This window comes from Oryzias latipes, chromosome 2 (genome assembly GCF_053564925.1).
Source record: "Oryzias latipes strain Hd-rR chromosome 2, Olatipes_Hd-rR_3.1".
Classification (NCBI taxonomy): Eukaryota; Metazoa; Chordata; class Actinopteri; order Beloniformes; family Adrianichthyidae; genus Oryzias; species Oryzias latipes.
Genome location: NC_136238.1, coordinates 41,444,843 through 41,465,553, shown reverse-complemented (window position 1 = coordinate 41,465,553; position 20,711 = coordinate 41,444,843). Strand labels below are relative to the sequence as shown.

General features: G+C 40.6%; 1 long non-coding RNA gene across 1 annotated transcript; it reads left to right on the top strand.

Moving 5' to 3' along the window:
* Positions 1-9,557: 9,557 nt before the first annotated feature.
* Positions 9,558-17,557, top strand: LOC144988697 (uncharacterized). The gene is made up of 5 exons (XR_013652670.1): positions 9,558-9,622; positions 13,343-13,480; positions 13,563-13,673; positions 15,251-15,355; positions 17,458-17,557. It is a non-coding gene; the product is annotated as an uncharacterized LOC144988697 (long non-coding RNA).
* Positions 17,558-20,711: the final 3,154 nt, after the last annotated feature.

Here is a 20,711-nt window from a genome sequence, read left to right as displayed (position 1 = left end):
AGAGAAGTGATGGATTTGTGACAAATAACCGTTTCCTCCACATGTTCTCAACATTTATTCTACTCCTCAACAAAACCTGGGTTGTTGTCTGGAAGATTTCCATTTCCATTACGAAATCCAAACCAGCAAAATGTTTCCAATAGTGGAATCATCCAAAACTTTGACAGGTACATTTGTTCACCAGATGTCCCTGTTCTTTGTTGGACTAAAGCCTGAAAATCTTCATGTTTTTTGGTCCAATCAGAGCTGAAAGTTCCAGAGATGGTTCTGATTTTCACTCCTTCCTGTTTCTCCATCTCTACTTCTTCTTCTTCCTCCAGTAAATCTGGGAACTTCTCTGTTCTTCAAGAGGCTTGTCTAATGTCAGACGGCGTTCATTTAAACCCATTTAGAGTTGAAAGTTCTCCTCTATGCTGATGACTCTATGCTGTCTTCATCAGATTATCAGAGCATAACCCTTGTGCTATCTTAGATGACCCCACCCTTCCATTGAGGTGTTCTCCCTACCATGACAAAGGTGGATAAAGGTGGAAAGATTTCATGTAATCCATGGACACCAGTGAAGATCACAAATCATTGAAGAAAAAAGGTTCAGAGCACTGTGTGGGTCTAGATGACCCAACTCCCAACGTTAAAGTGGCTAGGATAGCACAAGGGTTAAAGACGCATTCACGTATGGAAGATAAGGAGTTTCTTACAGATAACTGGAAAGCTGCAGCTAAAGTCATCATGGAGACTGGGAGAAGGTCCTCAGTCTTTCATCTGGAATGAGGAGATCAGGAGACTTGGTGATGGATTGAAGACTTTCAGGAGTGAGAAAACGTGGGACTCTGAGAGGAAGGAAGACACGTGTCCTCTTTACAAGCAAACTCCGTCTTGAAGCTCAAACTCTCACAGATCAGATGTTTCTTCTAGTCGTCCTTCAGGTTTACTCACATCTCAGGAGGATCTTCTTCTTCATCATTCTTCTCCGTGGTTTTATGGATACTGTGATCAGATGGGTGGAGAAAGTCCTCTCCACACACCTGGAGGAGAAGCTGCAGTTTCTGCAGAACCTCCAACAGACTCCCAGCTGATGAAGCGGCCTCTTTAGCAGAGAGCAGAGAGTTGATCTGGGGCCTGTTTCAGAAAGGAAGTTAAGTGTAAACTCTGAGTGCGTTAACCCTAAATTCAGGGAAACCCTGGGTTTTCCGTTTCAGAATGGGAGGTTTGTTAAACCAGAGAAAGCAGAGTAAGTCAAACCCGAGAGGTAACTTATACTCGGAGTCAGTGTCCATGGTTACTTATGCTGTGAACCTAACCTGGTCGGGAGCAGGTTTTATTCTCTAAACTCAAGGTTTCTGCCGGTCCCCTCCCCTTTTTAAAGACGAAGCACTATTTTTCGCTTTAACCTTCATTGTCCACATTTCCGTCACACAGAGACGGTCTAAGTGACAAGAATGGCTTGTCCTTTTGTGGAGGACCCAATAGACGAGGAGGCTGCATTAATTCATAGAGAATTATATTTACCTCGTACGAGGATTTTGAGACCTAGACTCATTTTTTTGTCATTTCCCCATACGTTTTTGTTTGAGCGTTACCGTTTTTTGTTGCAGTCAATTACATATATACTATGAAAACAACATTAGGTCTTGCTATGTAGATGTTTCATATATCAAATATTGTCAACAAAGCCTACATCCATGACATGCTCACATTTGATCTGATTGAATTATGTTTTTATACTTCATTTTTAGCTGCTGCCATGTTCTTTTAATTCCTGCAGGATTGCATCTACATGAAAATGAAATCAGGGATATTGAATTAGATTAATGTAACAATTACTCTTTGGAAACACAATTTGCTAGCACTGCTTACTTTCTTAATCCCATATAGACCTATACCACTTGATCAATACAAGGGTAGACATAAGTTCACTTTTAAAAACACAATTCTGTAGCAGCCCATGCAGTGTCTCATGTTCATGCATTTACTACTGCAGTTACGGTAGTGGGACTGTAGGGGGCATGTGTTCTGCTGTGCAAGATTTATAATAAATAGACCTGTGGAGTGAACAGACGTGTGTGTCTGAGCGCCATAATTTCATTCACATCTACCGACACCGAACCCTGTGAGGCAGTAGCGGTTTTAGGCACGGGCCATACGGGCGATCGCCCGGGGCGGAAAAATGACGGAGGGGCGGCGCCAGCGGCTCAGCCCTTGTAAAATACTTTATGCACCACTATTGGTTTTTTTATATCACAGAGTTTGTAACAGCCTGAAACCTGGCGGCGCCCCCGCCCCGCCCTGCGCTCCCTCCTGTCTTTGAGAAGTAGACGCAAATGTGTGTGAGAAGGAGAAGGGAGGGGGCGCGGGGTGAAGAGGGAGAAGGGAGGGGGCGCGGGGTGAAGAAGGAGAAGGGAGGGGGCGCGGGGTGAAGGGTGCAGGTTGAGAGGCGAGCAGGGAGGGGGCGCGGGGTGAAGGGTGCAGGTTGAGAGGCGAGCAGGGAGGGGGCGCGGGGTGAAGGGTGCAGGTTGAGAGGCGAGCAGGGAGGGGGCGCGGGGTGAAGGGTGCAGGTTGAGAGGCGAGCACGGAGCGCAAAACGCATGCGCAAAACCTGGCTGGATCTTCTTCCAGGGGGGCGACGGTCACAGGCCAGGGCTCAGTGCTTGCTGAAAACATAAAAACTGCGCCGCCATGTAGCGAATTGGCGCCCCTGGGTGCAGCTGCACGCGCTCCTGCTGGAAATGTGTGACGAAGGGGGGGGGGCTTCGGGCATAAAAAAGGTATAAAAAAATCATGCTTTTTTGGTTATTTTTGTGTGAAATGCCCAAATAAAAATGGGAAAACAAAACAATGTTTTCACTAAGGTGACAGTTGGTTTAGTCGACAGACTTGATGCCTTTGTGAGGACATTTATGCTAAATGCAAAAAAACATCTGAAATATGGAGAAAAAAGGTCAAAGCTGGTGCCCAATTTAGAAAGAAAAGAGAAGAAGAGGAGAAAAGAGACAAAGAAAAGGGTATTATCGCATAGCTAGATGCACGTTTTCTAAATTCGAATGCTACCTGCCCTACAACAACAACAACGTTGCAGAGGAAAAATCTCTTGTTTGGTCTATCATGACCAAAACTGAAGTAGGCCCACATATTGTAAATAACGTCATTTTTAAGATTTTCTTCTTAAGTGTTTGCTCTGCCTTAACTTGTAACATTAGTTATGATTCGTGTGTCTGTCTGCTCTGCTGTAACACAAAGTTTTTGTTGTGTTTTACTGTTGTATATTAGTTCATAATGTTAAATAAGCTGTGATGGTAGCATGCTGCTGCTGCTGCTGCTGCTGCTGCTGCTGCTGCTGCTGCTGCTGATGCTGCTGCTGCTGCTGCTGCTGCAGCTGCTGCTGCTGTTACCTTTTCAAAACTCCAGTTGATCAAGTCATACCTGAGGTCACCAAAGTGTCAGGAGCAACTCACTAACCTGCTGTTGTTAGTATCAATCATTCAGGGGGGGGGGGCAGATTTCATATGATGACGTCATTGACAAGCTTGCATCAAGGAAGGCCACAAAGGTTAGGTTTTAGTTAGTGTTTTCCGTTCTTAGTGCTGCAGTTACATTTATTCTAGTGTATTATTAGTGTGATTTGTAGTTTATAATATTTATTTTAGATTATTTGTGCTTGATTAAATATTTCCTAACTGTATTTTTGCCATGCTGATAGCCTTTTTTTTTATTTTTATGTTCCGATAACTGTTATAATGCAGTGCAGAATTCTGATAAACATCTTTTTTTTATATCAATTTCTTAGTTTCAGTTACAATAAACGGACAAAGTGACTCTATTGGGGGGGGGGGGGGGGGGGGGGCAGAGGAGGGTCTCGCCCGGGGAGTAATTCAGGGTAGAACCGCCACTGCTGTGAGGCCGGCTACAATGCATGTAATAATATTAAAATGACCAACGTTTGCAAGGGGGGAAGGTTAACAAAAAAGTCCTCTAAACATTATCAATGTTAAATGCATTTTCCCCCCAGATTGGTTCTGTACACTATGCAGCATTTCATGCAATTACACCAGGAATAACACTTCAAAAGTACATCTAAATATCGCCATTTTTATTTCACTCCTTACGCTATTTAAAAAGTTATTACAGCCAATATTTTATAACAATGATTTAAATGCAAACTTCCGCATTAACTTGAGCAGCTATGTTTTCCCACGCTAACTGTCTCTGTTTTGCAGATGCAGCGGTGTTGCTTTTCTTCTGGAATATGTGCTCATATTCACTGTAACTCTGCAGCAGCACGTCAAGTTCAGCTGGAGAAAAATACGCAGACCTCTTTTTTTCACGGTTGCCATGGTGACTCGTGATATCTGCGCTCCATTGATAATGGCTTCTTATAGTCGCGGTGCGGACGCTCACCTCCGAATCAGTCCACTCAGAGTTGATTGATCTTACTCAGATCAGCTTCTCTGAAACAGAAAACTCAGAGTTGTCAATCTCCCGATTGACCAACTCAGAGTTCAAGTTCAACCTCAGAGTTGGTTGATCCTCCTTTCTGAAACAGGCCCCTGGTCTTTTGGAACCGACTCCATCCTGATGCTTCACAGCTGAGTTCCTGTCCACCAGGGGGCAGCACTCCTTCAATCCAGCTGCAGGAAACCTTGATCTTTTGAAGAATCTGAAGCCGTTCAGACACGCCCTGTTACTGAGGAACAAGGAAGTCCTTCAGGAATGTGGTTCTGCTGCAGAACATTCTTCCAAACTCAAGCTGCTCCTCCTTCAGCGGCAGAGAAAAAGTCCTACAAATCATCTGAAAGATCCACATTCTTTCAGTCAGAGCTGGGGCCTGTTTCACAAAGGAGGTTAAGTGTAAACTCTGAGTTCATAAACCCGGAAATCAGGGAAACCCTGGGTTTTCCGTTTCAGAATCGGAGGTTTGTCAAACCAGAGAAAGCAGAGTAAGTCAAACCCGTTTCTGAAAGAGAGTTAACTTTTACTCGGAGTCAGTATCCATGGTTACTTATGCTGTGAACCTAACCTGGTCGGGAGCAGGTTTTATTCTCCAAACTCGAAGTTTTTGCCGGTCCCCTCCCCTTTTTAAAGACGAAGCACTATATTTCGCTTCAACCTTCATTGCCCACATTTCCGTCACGCGATCTAAGTGACAAGAATGGCTTGTCCTTTTTTGGAGGACCCAATAGACGAGGAGGCTGCATTAATTCGTAGAGAATTACATTTACGTCGTACGAGGATTTTGAGACCTCGACTCGATGTTTTGTCATTTCCCCATACGTTTTTGTTTGAGCGTTACCGTTTTTCGTTGCAGTCAATTACATATACAAAATGAAAACAACATTAGGTCTTGCTATGTAGATGTTTCATATGTCAAATATTGTCAACAAAGCCTACATCCATGACATGCTCACATTTGACCTGATTGAATTCTGTTTTTATACTTCATTTTTAGCTGCTGCCATGTTTCTTTTAATTCCTGCAGGATTGCATCTACATGAAAATGAAATCAGGGACATTGAATTAGATTAATGTAACAATTACTTTTTGGAAACACAATTTTCTAGCACTGCTTACTTTCTTAATCCCATATAAACCTATACCACTTGATCAATACAGGGGTAGTGTTGCAGCGTGTGTGTGCTGAGCGGGGTGCAATCCACGAGAGACAAGGGGAGGGGCGATTGCAGGTGCAGATGGGGGGGGGTGGGGTGAGCACGGATGAGGAGGACGGAGAAGGTGTCATTCCCAGAATAACTGTTTTGGAGTCATTCTTATTCCGCTCTGGAGGTTGAGGGTTTCCAACGGGAAGTGAACCCCGAAGGAGAATTCCCTTCAGCCCTGAAGGAAATCTCCCCTGCGCTTCTGACCACGGTCGATCGGAAAGACGAGAGAAAAGAAGGAAGTCTTTGCGCAGCGAAAGGTTCAACAGTAGACAAAAGTTCACTTTTAAAAACACAATTGCATGTATTAATATTAAACTGACCAACGTTTGCTAGAGGGGAAGGTTAACAAAAAAGTCCTCTAAACATTACCGACGTTAAATGCATTTTCCCCCAGATTGGTTCTGTACACTATGCAGCATTTCATGCAATTACACCAGGAATAACACTTCAAAAGTACGCCTAAATATCACCATTTTTTATTTCACACCTTACGCTATTTAAAAAGTTATTACATCCAATATTTTATAACAATGATTTAAATGCAAACTTAGGCATTAACTTGAGCAGCTATGTTTTCCACGCTAACTGTCTCTGTTTTCCAGATGCAGCGGTGTTGCTTTTCTTCTGGAATATGTTCTCATATTCACTGTAACTCTGCAGCAGCACGTCAAGTTCAGCTGGAGAAAAATACGCAGACCTCTTTGTTTTCACGGTTGCCATGGTGACTCGTGATATCTGCGCTCCATTGATAATGGCTTCTTATAGACGCGGTGCGCACGCTCACCTCCGAATCAGTCCACTCAGAGTTGATTGATCTAACGCGGATCAGCTGCTCTGAAACTGAAAACTCAGAGTTGTCAATCTCTCGATTGACCAACTCAGAGTTCAGGTTTGACCTCAGAGTTGGTTGAACCTCCTTTGTGAAACAGGCCCCAGCTCTCAGGTTCAGAATCTTGTTCCAAACAGTCTGAATGTTGATGTTTCTGTCAGCAGTAAAGAGGTCAGAGGTCAGAGCTTTCAGTCACCAATGTGATCAGAAACATTCACAGAGAAACTAGGAATGTTCCCTAAAATCAGAACAATGTTGATGTTTGCAGATCAATTCCTTAAAGCTGATGATGTGTTTGAGCTCAAAGGAACATTTCTGCTTTGAACAGACGACCACCACGACCATGAAGGCATCACAGCTCCTGCTCCAAACTCCAACATGTCGGCTGTGATGCAACAACCTGACAGTTGATCTGACAGCAAAGGAATGGATGAGGAAGACAGACGAGAAGGAAAGTCTCTGCAGAGAGTTGAGAGACGACAGGAACAGAAAACAGACTCAGGTGGTTGGAGGAAGATCAGCAGGTATGAGGTGGAGAAGAGAAACACCTGAAGATCCTTTGAGGGAAAACAGAGATTTGGATGTTTGGAAAGATCAATGGGACTCTTTTTCTGGACTTTGTCTAAACTTCCTGCATTGATCAAAGTGTCAAACTAAAGGGTTTTTCTGCTCCTCACATCTTTCTCTGTTGGAATCTGTCAGAGTTTTTCCTGGAAGCTCTGACAGATCTGGAAGATCCACATTCTTTCAGTTTGATGTTTTCTTTGTCATCAAATCTCTTCCTCAAACGGCTTTTCTGACTTGTTCACATTCAGACTTCAATCTGTTCAGTTCTGAGTTTTAGCAGAGGAGAGCCATCATCTAAATCCTAAAAGCATCTCAATCCTAAAAAGAATCTGACAAAATTCCTCTAAAAATCCAATAGAATCTGTAATCAAACTAATGACTATTCATCACCAAATCCACGTCAAGTCATTTTGCTTCAGTTTTAGGATCTTGTGGATTTGAAACGTTGTGATTCTAACAGACATGGAAAGAAAAGCTTCTCAGCTTCACTGTCAGCCATTTTCCTGAGCTGCATGTGAACAAACTCTCTGTTCCTCTGAGTCTGACTGATGATCAGAAGGAGCTGTTTCCAGGAAATAGTCAGGCCCCTCCCTTCAGCTCCATCAGAGTTTCTGCTTCAGTGTCAGTAGATGACAGATGAGGGGGGGTCATGCACGTCTGGATGGAGGAGAAAAGAAAGCAGAAGGTCACATGACCTTCACTGAGGTCAAGTATCTGTCAATCTGACACCTTGAAGCTCCGCCCCTCCTCCCAGTGACTGTCAGGTTTCTGGTTGAACTTGTTCTCTGTCTTTAGTTTCTCTAAACGTCCTGCTGTGTTCATGGGATGTTTCTTCCTCCATCTTCATCTCAAATTCTCAGGTCACTTTACAAACATTGATTAGCTTGATTAGCGTCAGGAAAAAACTTGGGGGGTATTCCAGAAAGCAGGTTATGCTAGCCCGCACGGTTTGTTTGAGGCTAAGGAAGTTGATAACCTCAGCTTTCGGTTCTAGAAATGGAGGTATGTTTCAGGGTAGGTCAAGTTGCCATAGCAACTCATGCTCTGAACATAACCTGGTCTGGAGCAGGTTTAGTTGAAGCTTAGTTTGTTTACAGAGAGGTGAAGCAGCATGGCGTGTCCATTTGAAGATGATTTAGTGGATGAAGAAGCTCAGATAATACTTTATCCACCATGAGAGGATGATAAGACCACATATGGATGTTGGAAAGATAAACTTTTTTATTTTGATCTAACTTAATTATTTGCTTCAGTTAAGATAAATTATTTACTTTTTTGTTAAGTCAGCTTTAAAATAACACGTAGTTTTCAGACAGTTATTTTACTTTCATTCAAATTAATTCAATTAATTAGGTGTAACTTTGGACCTGCTGTTAGAGCGGCACCGCAAGGGATTGTGGGATATCATTCCCTTTGTCTGTCTGGACGGATTTGAGTTTAAGTGTGGGTTTTTGACCAAATGTGTTTAGTTGTTCAGCTGTTTTACTGTGTCTCACTGTGTTTTGCCGAGTTATTTTGTCCTACTCTGCTTACGTCTCTGCACCATGAGTGAGACGGAGGGAGAGGATGATAAGTTTATATAGCACCCCTAGTGTCTAACAATGTAATGGAAAAATCAGAGAAATAGATAAAGGCATTGAGTTCATTATGTAAATCCATTTAGTTTCATTCATTATATTTTTTATAAAAATGAGTATATGTGCCGGCTTAAACTTAGAAATATGACAGTTCAAGAAATATAAGTAATTAAAATGGAAAAAGGATTAATGGAGTAATGTGACATTTAGTTAAATAAATTTGTAAATTTGAGCTGTAAAAAAATATGGAATTGGATAGACTTAATAAATAAGGTTGAAAAATGTAACTCAATTACTTGTTACCAATTGAATTAATTCATTGTAGTTGGATAAGTTATATATATGTGTCACAATGAAAATAAACATGAGATAGAAACTTGTGTGTTTACTTTGTCTGTTCTACTACTACAGGCAGAAACTCTTTCTTTTGCTGATGATGCAGCCGTGTTACTTTTTTGATGGGCGTATCATCTTCATACGCCGTCATTAAAAGCTCAGACTCCGTCTCATGGAAGTATAGCACTCTCTTTTTGTTCTCCACACGTTTCCATGGTGACTAAGGAAATTGACGATCTATTGAGAATGTCTTTATGTACTCACTGTGCACGTGCATTAACCCAGGGTTACCAAGTCGAGCGTAATAACGCCAACTCATATCCGGTCTTTTGGAACCGACATACCCAGAGTAAGCAAGTTCAGGCGGATTTCAGCCAGAGTTCAGGGTTAAAGTCAGGGTAGTTTAAACATGCTTCCTGGAATACCCCCCTGATCAAATCCTGATCCTCTGACTGTGGTGCAGTGGGCGTTGACATAAAAATTTCCTCTTCAGCTGCTCCACCTGCTGCCCCGCCCACCTGTGCTGCCCCGCCCACCTGTGCTGCCCCGCCTCCATCCAGGTGGACTCTTCCTGGTTGTGAGTCAGTGATCTGTGCTGCAGCTGCGTTGACACGGTGAGGGAGACTCTTCTTCCTCTTCATCTCTTTGCAGAAACTGAAGTGAGTTTGTTTCTGGAACTTTGTCTTCACTAACTTGACTGTTTGTTTCTGAATGTTTGGAGAAGATCTTCTTCTTTCTCTGCAAACTCTCATCCCTCTGCTGTTTCCAAAGCTTCATCATTGTTGGATCAACAACATGGAGGACTCTTCTTCATCACCTCAACAACAATCAGCTGATGCTTGTTGTGTTTTTTCATTTCTGACTCCAAACCTTCCTGTTCTCCTCCATCCAAGTCTGTGTGAGAACTCATTACTAAAGTAATAGATTACAGTTCCAGGTAACTGTGTGCTGGAACACAGTAGAGTAATATTTCCTCATTCCATGTTCAGGAACTCTCAGATTCCATCAGACAAACAACCTAGAATAGAAATGTTTGTAGCAGAGAGACTATGAGGCCTTAGTGGATGAAAACAAAGATTTATCTGCTTTTCTTCTCCAACTATGATTTCTATTTTTCATATCATCTTAAATGACTCTGTTAGTCTTCATTGACGCTAAACTTTAGTTGTGTTTTGTCTGTTTTTGACACAGAGTTGTTTGTCTAGTTTTTCTAGTTCTGTCGTTTGTACTTTATGACAGAGTATTGGAGCCTCCATCAAAATAAAAATTGAAATACATCTACTAGAATAAAGTAGTACAATTATGAGAAAAAGGTTGTAATTTTATGAGAACAAACTCGTAGGATTATGGGTAAAAGAGTCAATATTTTACAAAAATAAAGTTATATTTTTATAAGTTCTGAGTTGAGAATGAAAGTCTTCAATTTATAAATCAATAGTCTGTTCACTAAGAAAAGTCTAGGAAACAAACAGGAACCAGTATGGTGAGAGACATAGAGAACATCGTCTTTCATTCAGAAACGCTTTCTCTAACAAGGAAATATTTAGTCTTTTAGTAAGTCAACATTGTTTTAGTATATGTTTAAAGACATTGAAGAGAATTTCAGGACACTGGACGTCTTCATAATAAGATTCTTGACCCACAGAAAGTGGATTTCTGGCAGAACCGTTTACACCGTCTGCAGTATGGCTGTAGAGGTCCAAAGGTGTTATGCTAGGGTTACACAATCAACTCTATTTTTAAAAAGCAATTATTATTATTATTATTCCAATAATTCTACTACTTTATCTTTGTAGTATTTCTAATTTTTCTCATGAATTTATAACTTTATTTTTAAGGTGGTCCTAGTACTCCGTGGTAGAACCTGATTTAATAAAAATGTTTTTTTTTCTGAGGTTCAAAGTCCTGTAGTTCTGTTTGTACTTTTTTTTTAAGCATGTTTTCAGTCTGGAAAAGTTTGTTACGTAAAATAAACGTAACAAATAAAAAGTTGGACCTTGTTTACTGTCTGATAACACAGACAGTTTCTTTGTATTTGTCTGCGATCATTGGTTCCTTCATTCCTGAAAACAGAGATTTGGATGTTTGGAAAGATCAATGGGACTCTTTTTCTGGACTTTTTCTAAACTTCCTGCATTGATCAAAGTGTCAAACTAAAGGGTTTTTCTGCTCCTCACATCTTTCCCATCTGGCCCAGTCACAAAGACAAAAAATGATAAAGATGTTTAAAAGAAAAGTCAGGTTTCTAGTCCATTCCTCTGGCGAATTATGATTTTTTCAAAGAAATAACTGAAATGTGCAATTCCGCCACTAGGGAAAGCAAAGGAAAAGGAAGACAGATGAAACAGCAAATCTCTGCATGTGCCAAAAGCAAAATCTAACAGCTCTGCATCTGGGTAGGATGTAGTTTGGTTCCTCCTGAGCCTCACCGCTGTTGTATTATAAGAATGATCAGTAGTGACACAATAATGACAAAAATGTTGTCAAAAGAAGGTTGAAGTAGAGTGCTGATCTTTATTTGGTGCAGTTGTATTTGTTCACTGAGCTGAATGCCATACCTGCATGCTTGGTATGTCATCAACAGGTCCCAGTGCTCAACGAATATAACATTCAGCACCACTATGAGACTCACCATGAAGAAAGGTTTTACCATTTGGAGTTCAGAAAAGACAGGATTTACCGACTATTAGCTGGACTGACAAAATAACCGTCGGCATTTACTGCAGCATGACGTCATTGATGGAGCAGTGACAGACACCTGATTGCAGACAAGTTGGAGAAAACATTTATGAGTCTGTCAAGATTACGATTGCAGATCCAACATCTCTGAGGAGATTTGGACGCCAAATGAAGGAATCCAGTCATTTATTGTATTTGCGGTCGCTATTGATGAAAGCACAGACATCACCGATAAATGTAACTGTGCACATTTATTAGAGGTGTTGAAGAGACCGTCACAGCTGAGTTTCTAGAGTTGATGGACACAACAGCTGAGGACATAGTCAGCTCTCTAGTTTTAGTGCTGGACAATGGTGGAGTGAACTGGTCACGTGATGTCAGTCTGGTCACTGATGACACCCATTAAAAGTTTGGAAGAAGGCAGGAAACCAGGAAAAGACTATTGGACATGTCATTGGGTTTTGCTCACTTAAATGACAGTAAATGTGTTTCTGCAGAGGATCTGAATCCTGATATTGATGACGTTTCAGGAGAGAAAGGAGGTTAATTCCAAATTCTTATGTTTACAAAAGTTTGCAAGTTTCATTTAATTTAATTTTTCACTGATTTGCACAATTACATTTTGGGCAGGTGTTTCATTTTTTCCGTAGCCCCTCTTGTGTTTATTATCAGATTGATTCAGTGTCAGATGTAAAATATTCAGTCTGTGTAAAATTGAATAAACCAATTTCTTTTAAAGTTAAATGCCCTTTCTTTGAGATCCATTGGCCTCTGTGAATGAATGTGTCATAATAACTGATTACGCTACCAAAAAAAGAGCTGTTTTTTGCTTTTAGGTTACTGGTACATACAGGTTGAATGTGGCCCCCAAACCAAAATGACTTTGACACCCCTGGTCTAAATCCTAAAAACACCAAAATCATAGAAACATGTAATCCTAAACATGTGACCACCGGCTTCCACTGAACCAAAACTCAGTGAATCTCAGAGTACTGAAGTTCAGTCCAATTGAAAACAAACTGAGACTACTTCCAAAAATGGATCAGAGAGCAGTTCCTGGTCCCGGACCAGAATCCACTTGGGTTTATTAAGACTGAATATTTGTGGAAACAAAGTCTGGTTCACTTAAACCAAATGTGTCCAGTCTGAACACTCTACGTTTTCCTCTTATGGACTAAACTCACTGAAGCTGACATCTGATCCTCTGATTGTGTTTACATTGTTTTCACTTTACCAGAAATAAACTTTATTATCAGAAATCTTCATGAAACCAAATCCTCCTTCATAGAAATGAGAACAACTTGGTGGTAAATTTGTCTCGTCAGAAGTTTTTCTTCTGCAGCTGTTCTAAAGGAAAGAACTAAAAACTAATTCAGGACTCATGATACAGTTTTCAGAGAGTAATATTGTAATGGATTACTTTAGAACAAGTAACCTGGAATGTTTTCCAGTTTAGAGGTTCAACAGTGGAATCAAAGTCTCTGTTGGAGCTTTGAGAGGAAGAATTTGATTTCTGTCTGTTTTTATTGATGCTTCATGTTTCCTGAAGTGTAGAAACAGGAAGTTTGTTGTTTCTTTGTCAAAGTGACTGACTGGAAATGTTGCTGCTGCAGCTCCATGTCTCCACCTGGTGGAGGGAGAGCAGAAGTGCAGCAGCTGATGGCAGCTTCCTCTGATGATGATGAGGGTTTCCTCTGCAGGTGAAGGTGGGAGGTGTGTGTGAGCTGATGTGGATCCAGTGAATCCAGCAGCATGGATCAGGGGGAGGACACACAGGAGGGAGCCCCTTCCCCTCTAAGCAGAGATGGTAACCATGGCAACCAGAGCAAAGCTGATAGGTGAGATAAACATCTCCAACTGTCCATTATCTTCTCCATGTCAGAGCTCAAGACTCAGACCAGCAACCTTCATTCTTCACAGGAACCAACCTGGACCTGAACCTGGATCTGTATCCAGCTGTGTGTCCAAAAGGAGTGACGAGTCAGATGATTATTTAACTAAATCCCAAAACAGTCAATCAAGAGTGAAAGAGTAAGTGTTTTTGTCAGGTGCATGTTTTGAATTCAACAGAAAAAACTCCATGTGCTCATCATAGTTTGTCCATAACAAACACCATGTTCGAGTACAAAGGTGTCCATCAATACATGTGGCATCAGGACATCCTATTTAGGAGATTGATCATTGACATTGTAGTTGTTTCAGGCGACCCTCAGCCTTGTTTCTTGGACAATCTGGTAAATAGTGTTCTTTGGAGATTTCACTTGAATTTAATTTAATTTCACTTTAACCTTAATCATCCACAGTTGGTACTTCTCCTTGAAAAGACATTTGTTGTTAAAGCTACATTTCCAGCGTTTTGGAGCTTTTCTCAATCCATGAATAGAAAGTAGAAACTGAACTGATGACAATTCCAGCTGCTGTACGACAACCTGAACTCTCATCACCGATAGCAACAGGTTGAACTTCTGCCACAATTTAAATTCAAATTTCATTTTGAACTAGTTTATTTTTAGGTTTTTGCATCCAAAATATTAAAATTTCATGACTTTACAAAAAATACAGAAGATTTCCTTTTCCACAAACTTTACAAAGACATAGAAATTGCATTTTCCAAACCAGGTTTTTCATGACCGTATGAACCCTGTTTAAAGCTGAACTTTAGACTATATTTGTCCATCAATGACATAAAGGTCAACAGATTTCCATTGCAGTCTAATAAATCTGTTAGTCTTAGTTCAACATAGCGGCTGAGTAGCTCGGTTGGTAAGGTAAGCGGCTACCATGCAGGAATCCAGGGTTCGATTCCCGGAGGGGAAGAAACAATGCTACTGGGGGCAATTACCATATCAATGACGAGCAGTTAACATCACTCAGTGAGGGTCCTTAGGCCCTTAACGCTGCTGCCTCCCGAGCAGCTCACCGCTCCCCCAGGGGATGGGTCAAATGCGGAGAAGAATTTCCCCATTGAGGGATAAATAAAGTATACAAAAAAAAAAAAAAAATGATTTTCTACTCATCAATGTTGTTCTATGAATACAAAGAGTTGATCCACGAGGACAGAAACTGAGGCTGAAAATGAATTAGTAAATCTGAAGAATGACTTGATGGAAATTGGACAAAACAAGCAGAATCCTGCTGATCTGAAAGTCTGTCCTTCAAAATAAAGTCCCTGGAAATGTCCCCTACTGTGGTTAATGCTTCTTTCTCATTCCCATCTCTAATCAGACAGTGACTAAGTCATTGGAGATTTCACTTTCTTTCACTTCATTGACTGCCTGATGGAATTCAGAGATTGATGACATGTAGAAATGTCACATCATTTTAAATATTAAGGTTGATGCCTTTGAAAACAATCATGTTTTTAAATAATATAGTATAATTTGAAACTAATTTTACAGTTAAGATTTATGTTTTTGTCCACAAACAAATCCGTTATTTCAGTAACAATACCTGCATGCAGTTTCACACAGTTGTCGTTTTAACAGACTGTCTCACTGCAGATCAGTCTGTTCATGATCTGAGTTCAATAGTTTAACATGGAAGATAATCTGATCAACCTCCAGAACACAAAAAATGAGTTTCTAATAAAACAATTGTTTTCCCATCAGGATTCTACAGAGATTTGGATCTAAATCCAGCAGTGTTTCCCCAAGGAGTGACAAGTCAACAAGTCATATTTCAGACTGCAAAGACATCAGTCCAGCAGTGGAACAGTGAGTGTTTGTCAGAGTTTTTGGAGGCTGGATTCTAGTTCAGATGATCAACAGTTTCCAGATGAAGGACTTGAGGTCTGGTTCAGTTCTGGATCTCTCTGATCAGACTCACTTGGAGCATCATGTGTGTGATGAGATCTTTTCAGTTGAGTCTTCTGAGAGTCTCTGAGAGACATCAGAGATGTTGGAGAAGAAAACATGTTGACTGCTGACTCTGACTGACAGCAGCTCCAGTCTGATTCCAACCAAATCAGGAGAAAAGTTCCAGTTTTCTCTGGAATTTGGAGATTTTCACGTTGAAAATGTCTGAGTTTGGTTTCATAGTGTGGCTGATTTCTCCAAGTCTGATAAAGTTGACCACGCCCACAATGTGATCGTCCAGCAGGTCATCCACAGACTTTGCTGCTTTGTGCCCAACATTGTCGTCTGGATTGAGTCCCAAATAAATAAACGGTTCATTCTGGTCAATATTTAATACTTCTCCAAAGTTTTTCTCTGTAATGTTTGTGGATAAAGTAGGAAGAACTAAACAGACTGGAGATATTGTGAAGAACACAGTTGTTGATGATGTCATTCTCATGTATTTCTGTGTGACCAGCACAAAAAGTGACGGAAATTCACGTTGACCACACGTAATACCTGCAGCAAAGATGCACATTGCTGCAGGTATTTTAACGTCGTCCCAGGCTAAATGTTGTCTGTACTGTATTCAAAGTTCAAGTCCCGTCAGCGTTCACTCCTAGGTGTGTGAAATGTGTTCCTCTGTTGGCCCCTCCCCCGGGGGAGCAGTGAGCTGCAGACACAGCCACTCAGGAACCATTTGGTGTTTGAACCCTGACCTTCATCATCCACAGTTGGTACTTCTCCTTGAAAAGACATTTGTTGTTAAAGCTACATTTCCAGCATTTTGGAGCTTTTCTCAATCCATGAATAGAAAGTAGAAACTGAACTGATGACAATTCCAGCTGCTGTACGACAACCTGAACTCTCATCACCGATAGCAACAGGTTGAACTTCTGCCACAATTTCGATTCAAATATCATGATAAACTAGTTTATTTTCATGTTTTTGCATCCAAAATATTAAAACTGCACGACTTTTCCAAAACTTTACAGAGTATTTATTTTTTCACTAACTTTTTAGAAATTACATTTTCATTTTCCAAAACTTTTCCAGGTTTTCCATGACAGTATGAATTCTCTTTAAAGCTGAACTTCAGATTCTATTTGTCCATTAATGACATAAAGGTCAACAGATTTCCATTTTAGTCTAATAAATCTGTTAGAATTTAGTTCAACATAAATTTTCTTCTCATCAATGTTGTTCTATGAATACAAAGAGTTGATCCACGAGGACAGAAACTGAGGCTGAAAATGAATTAGTAAATCTGAAGAATGACTTGATGGAAATTGGAGAAAACAAGCAGAATCCTGCTGATCTGAAAGTCTGTCCTTCAAAATAAAGTCCCTGGAAATGTCCCCTGCTGTGGTTAATGCTTCTTTCTCATTCCCATCTCTAATCATGTTTAATGTCGCTTTCCCTGCACAAACCCCACTGCAGACAATGTCTATTTTACCCTTGTCCAGGGGATGTTTTAATAAAGTCCTTGCTTCGACATTACAGGTATACACACTCCACTTCCGGTGTTCCACTCTCAACTCTCAGGTCGGAACCCAAAACTAAACAAGCAATTCCTATTGCTACAAATCAGACAGTGACTAAGTCATTGAAGATTTCACTTTGTTTCACTTCATTTACAGCCTGATGGAATCCATAGATTGATGACATGTAGAAATGTCACATCATTTAAAGATTTAGGATTCAGCCTGATGCTTTTGAGAACAATAAAAATGAAACAGTATCTGAAAACAAATTTAAATATTAGATTCGTGTCTTTGTCCATACACAAATCCATGATTCCAGTAACAATACCTGCATGCAGTGTCACACAGCTGTCAGAAGGGGGCGTTTTATCAGACTGTCTAACTGCAGATCAGTCTGTCCATGATCTGAGTTCAATAGTTCAACATGGAAGAGAATCTGATGAACCTTCATAACAGAAGACATTAGTTTGTGATAAAGCATTTGTTTTCCCCCATCAGGAATCAACAGAGACCTGGATCCAGCTGTGGGTCCCCCAGGACAGACGTGTCAACGGATTTTAATCCAGACTCCAACGACGTCAGTTCAGGAGTGGAACAGTAAGTGTTTGTCAGAGATTCCATAATTTAGGAGCCAACACAGCAAACGTACAGCCTCCATGAAACGTACATTTGGTTCTAAGAACCATTAACACAAACTGGTGAGAGGAACATAAGGACTTTAGGGGGGAATATTTCAAAGGCAGACTGGAGAGGTAAAAAGGTGCCGTACCTGCAAAGGATATTAATGTAAGTACCAGAATAAAAACGAAGTATTGCACTGGCAGCCAGGTCAAAGAGACCAAGATCGGTGTTCTGTGGTCAAACTTCTTTGCCCCACAAATAAATCTGGCTGCTGTGTTTTGGACCAGCTGCAGTCTGGCTATTACAACCTTGGGTAATCCAGTTTTTGAAAAGCTGCAATAATTTAGTCTGGACAACATGAAGGCATGAGTGACAATATCACAGTTTGTTGTTAACATGAAAGACTTAATTCTAACCAGACGTCACATCTAAAAGAAGCAGGACCTGGTCCCAGCATTTATTTCGAGGTGGAGCTTCAGAGCTGCATCAAGTTTCACACCTAGGTTTGTGACCACAGACTGTTCAAAAGGGGCAAGAGAGAGGAGATCAATGCCACGATTTTTTTGACCACAACGGTAAACACAGCTACCTCAGTTTTGCTTTCATTCAGGCCAAAAAGGTTAACCAACATCCACGCCCTAACTTCAATAAGGCAGTCAATTATTGAGTTAATCATGCGGTCGGGTCCCTCACATATAGGGACATAAATTTGGCAGTTGTCTGCATAAAGGTTAAAGTTCACCTTATGCTTCCAAAACCGCATTCCCTGTGGCAGCAAGTAGATGGAAAACAACAATGGGCAGAATTCAAAGGGCAAGTCTGATGGTCTGAGAGCACCATCAGCAGGATCAGTTGGGAAACATTCACTTTTCTGTAAATGTTATTTTTACCCTGATGGAACAGAATTACACTAAAAAACTCCAAACCGAAGAAAGTGAATTTATGGGATCAGTTACATATAATATCAAATCATCGGCATATTACGACAGTCTGTGTTCAATCCCTTCACGAGTAATCCATCTAAACAATGGGGCAGGCCTTAAAATAATAGACAATGGCTCAACTGCAATGGGAAAAACAAAGGCGATAAGGGACAGCCCTGTTGAATACCGCGTTCAAGAGTGAAAAACTCAGAGTGAGTGTCATTGATATGCATACTGGCTTTGGGAAATGTGTTATGAAGGCGAATCCAGGCAATTAATTTATCACCAAAACCTAATTTTTTTAGTACAGCAAACATATACTTACACTCCACTCTATCAATGCTTTTTTAACATCTGGGGAAATATTAATCTCAGGAAGTTCAGCTGAGTGTTTGGAATAGATTAAATTCAAAAGTGTGCGGGTGTTAAAAAACCATCAATGCCCTTTTATGAAGCCATTTTGCTCTTTGGACATTATAATAATTAGAAAAATAGTGGATTGGATTTATCTGTGCTTTTCCAGACACTTATAGGGCTTACAATGTGTCCATTTTTCATTCACACTTGGTGATGGTAAGCTACTGATGTAGCCACAGCTGCCCTGGGGCAGACTGACAGAGGCGTGGCTGCCAGAGGCATGGCTGCCAGTGTGCCCCTCTGACCATCACCATGACATTCATGTGGATTCACAGGCCAGTGGAGCCGACCTTCTCAGCCACCTGAGACATTGCTGCCCATAGACAACAGCACGTTCTCTCCAGACGAGATGCTATAATATCTGGACCTGAAATTAATTTCAGTTGAATTCACACGCCTAGTGATAGAGACTAGGCGTGTGAATTCGTAAGAGTCTGGCGATACGATAAGTATCCCGACAAGTGCCCCACGATACAATACTTACCCCGATCTTATACACATTTTCTTTCTTTTTTTCAAAGTATGACTTGAGAAAAACTCCACCTGAATTTCAATACGTCATACATTGTAAGAACATTTTCAGAATCTGTTTATTTAATGATCACAATGTTTGGCACTGCAACTGCTTCTCATATATAAGCTGCTTTTACTCAAGCAAACTCATAGTGCGTTTATTTTGGTAACTTCCAATATAGAAAGTCAACAGTCAACATTGTCTGATTTCCACAACAAAATATTTCTCAGTATAATAAAAACAATGCAATGAATGTGCCTTAACCAGGTAGCTGAACTAGAATCTATTGCTGGGAGGTTCTGCAGAACTTTGGCCCGTTTTGCCGACAGCATTTTGGTTGATGCTAAGTCCTTTAGCCGCTAAAAAGCCCCACAAGCCACGATTTTATATGATACTGGCAGCAACATGGCACAGAGTTTCAGTTCAGTACCCATCCTAAGTAAAAACTAAGTAGTTCATGTCTCATAACAACAGAACAAGCTGCATCTAGCTGAGATCTATGGAGTGATATTTCTGCCACCATGTTGCACACAAAACTTTCTAAGTTGAACACAAAACTTTCTAATTTTTTTGCTCAAAAAAAAATTTTTTTTTGCACAAAAATTTTTTTTTTTTGCTTTCAAAAACGTTTATTGCGTTTGCAAAACACATTTCTTTACGTGCGTTGTGTCAAATCTCGCTTTTGTCTTATCTTTGATTTTGCTGACTACTTTGAGCGCGACTTAGCGTGATATGACTGCCACTGGCATCGCCAAAAAGAAATTTGCATGCGTTGCGTGTCATCTCACTTTTTTCCCATCTTTGTTGAGTTAAGTTTCAGTTTGATGTGACAAGCTGCCATCAAACAGCTGCTGATTGCTCAGCTGTATTCCAACCAATCAAGTGTCTCTGTCTCATATCGACGGTACTCCGAGGCAGACATTGACTTTGTGTCGGTTCTGTTCGTACGGGGTTCTGCCGTTTTCAACCACTCTGGCCCGTTTGTCTCAGAATAAAGCCCAGAAGGAGCAGCTAAGCAGCTAAAATAAAACAGAGTTTTGTATTTATTCCTGTCTGTGTAGAGACCAACGTGTTTAAAACGTCTGCTGCAAAAAAGAAAAAAACGTCCGAGCTCCGACTCCATCCAGCCGGAAGAAGTTAAACTTTTGAAGATTTGTATCTGAACTATTGTTTTATTTTAATAAATAATTGTTGAAATATTAAAAGAAAATAGCATTTTTGATGACTAATATTTTTAAACTTTGGACAAACGCTCACAAGTTCTAAAACATGAGACA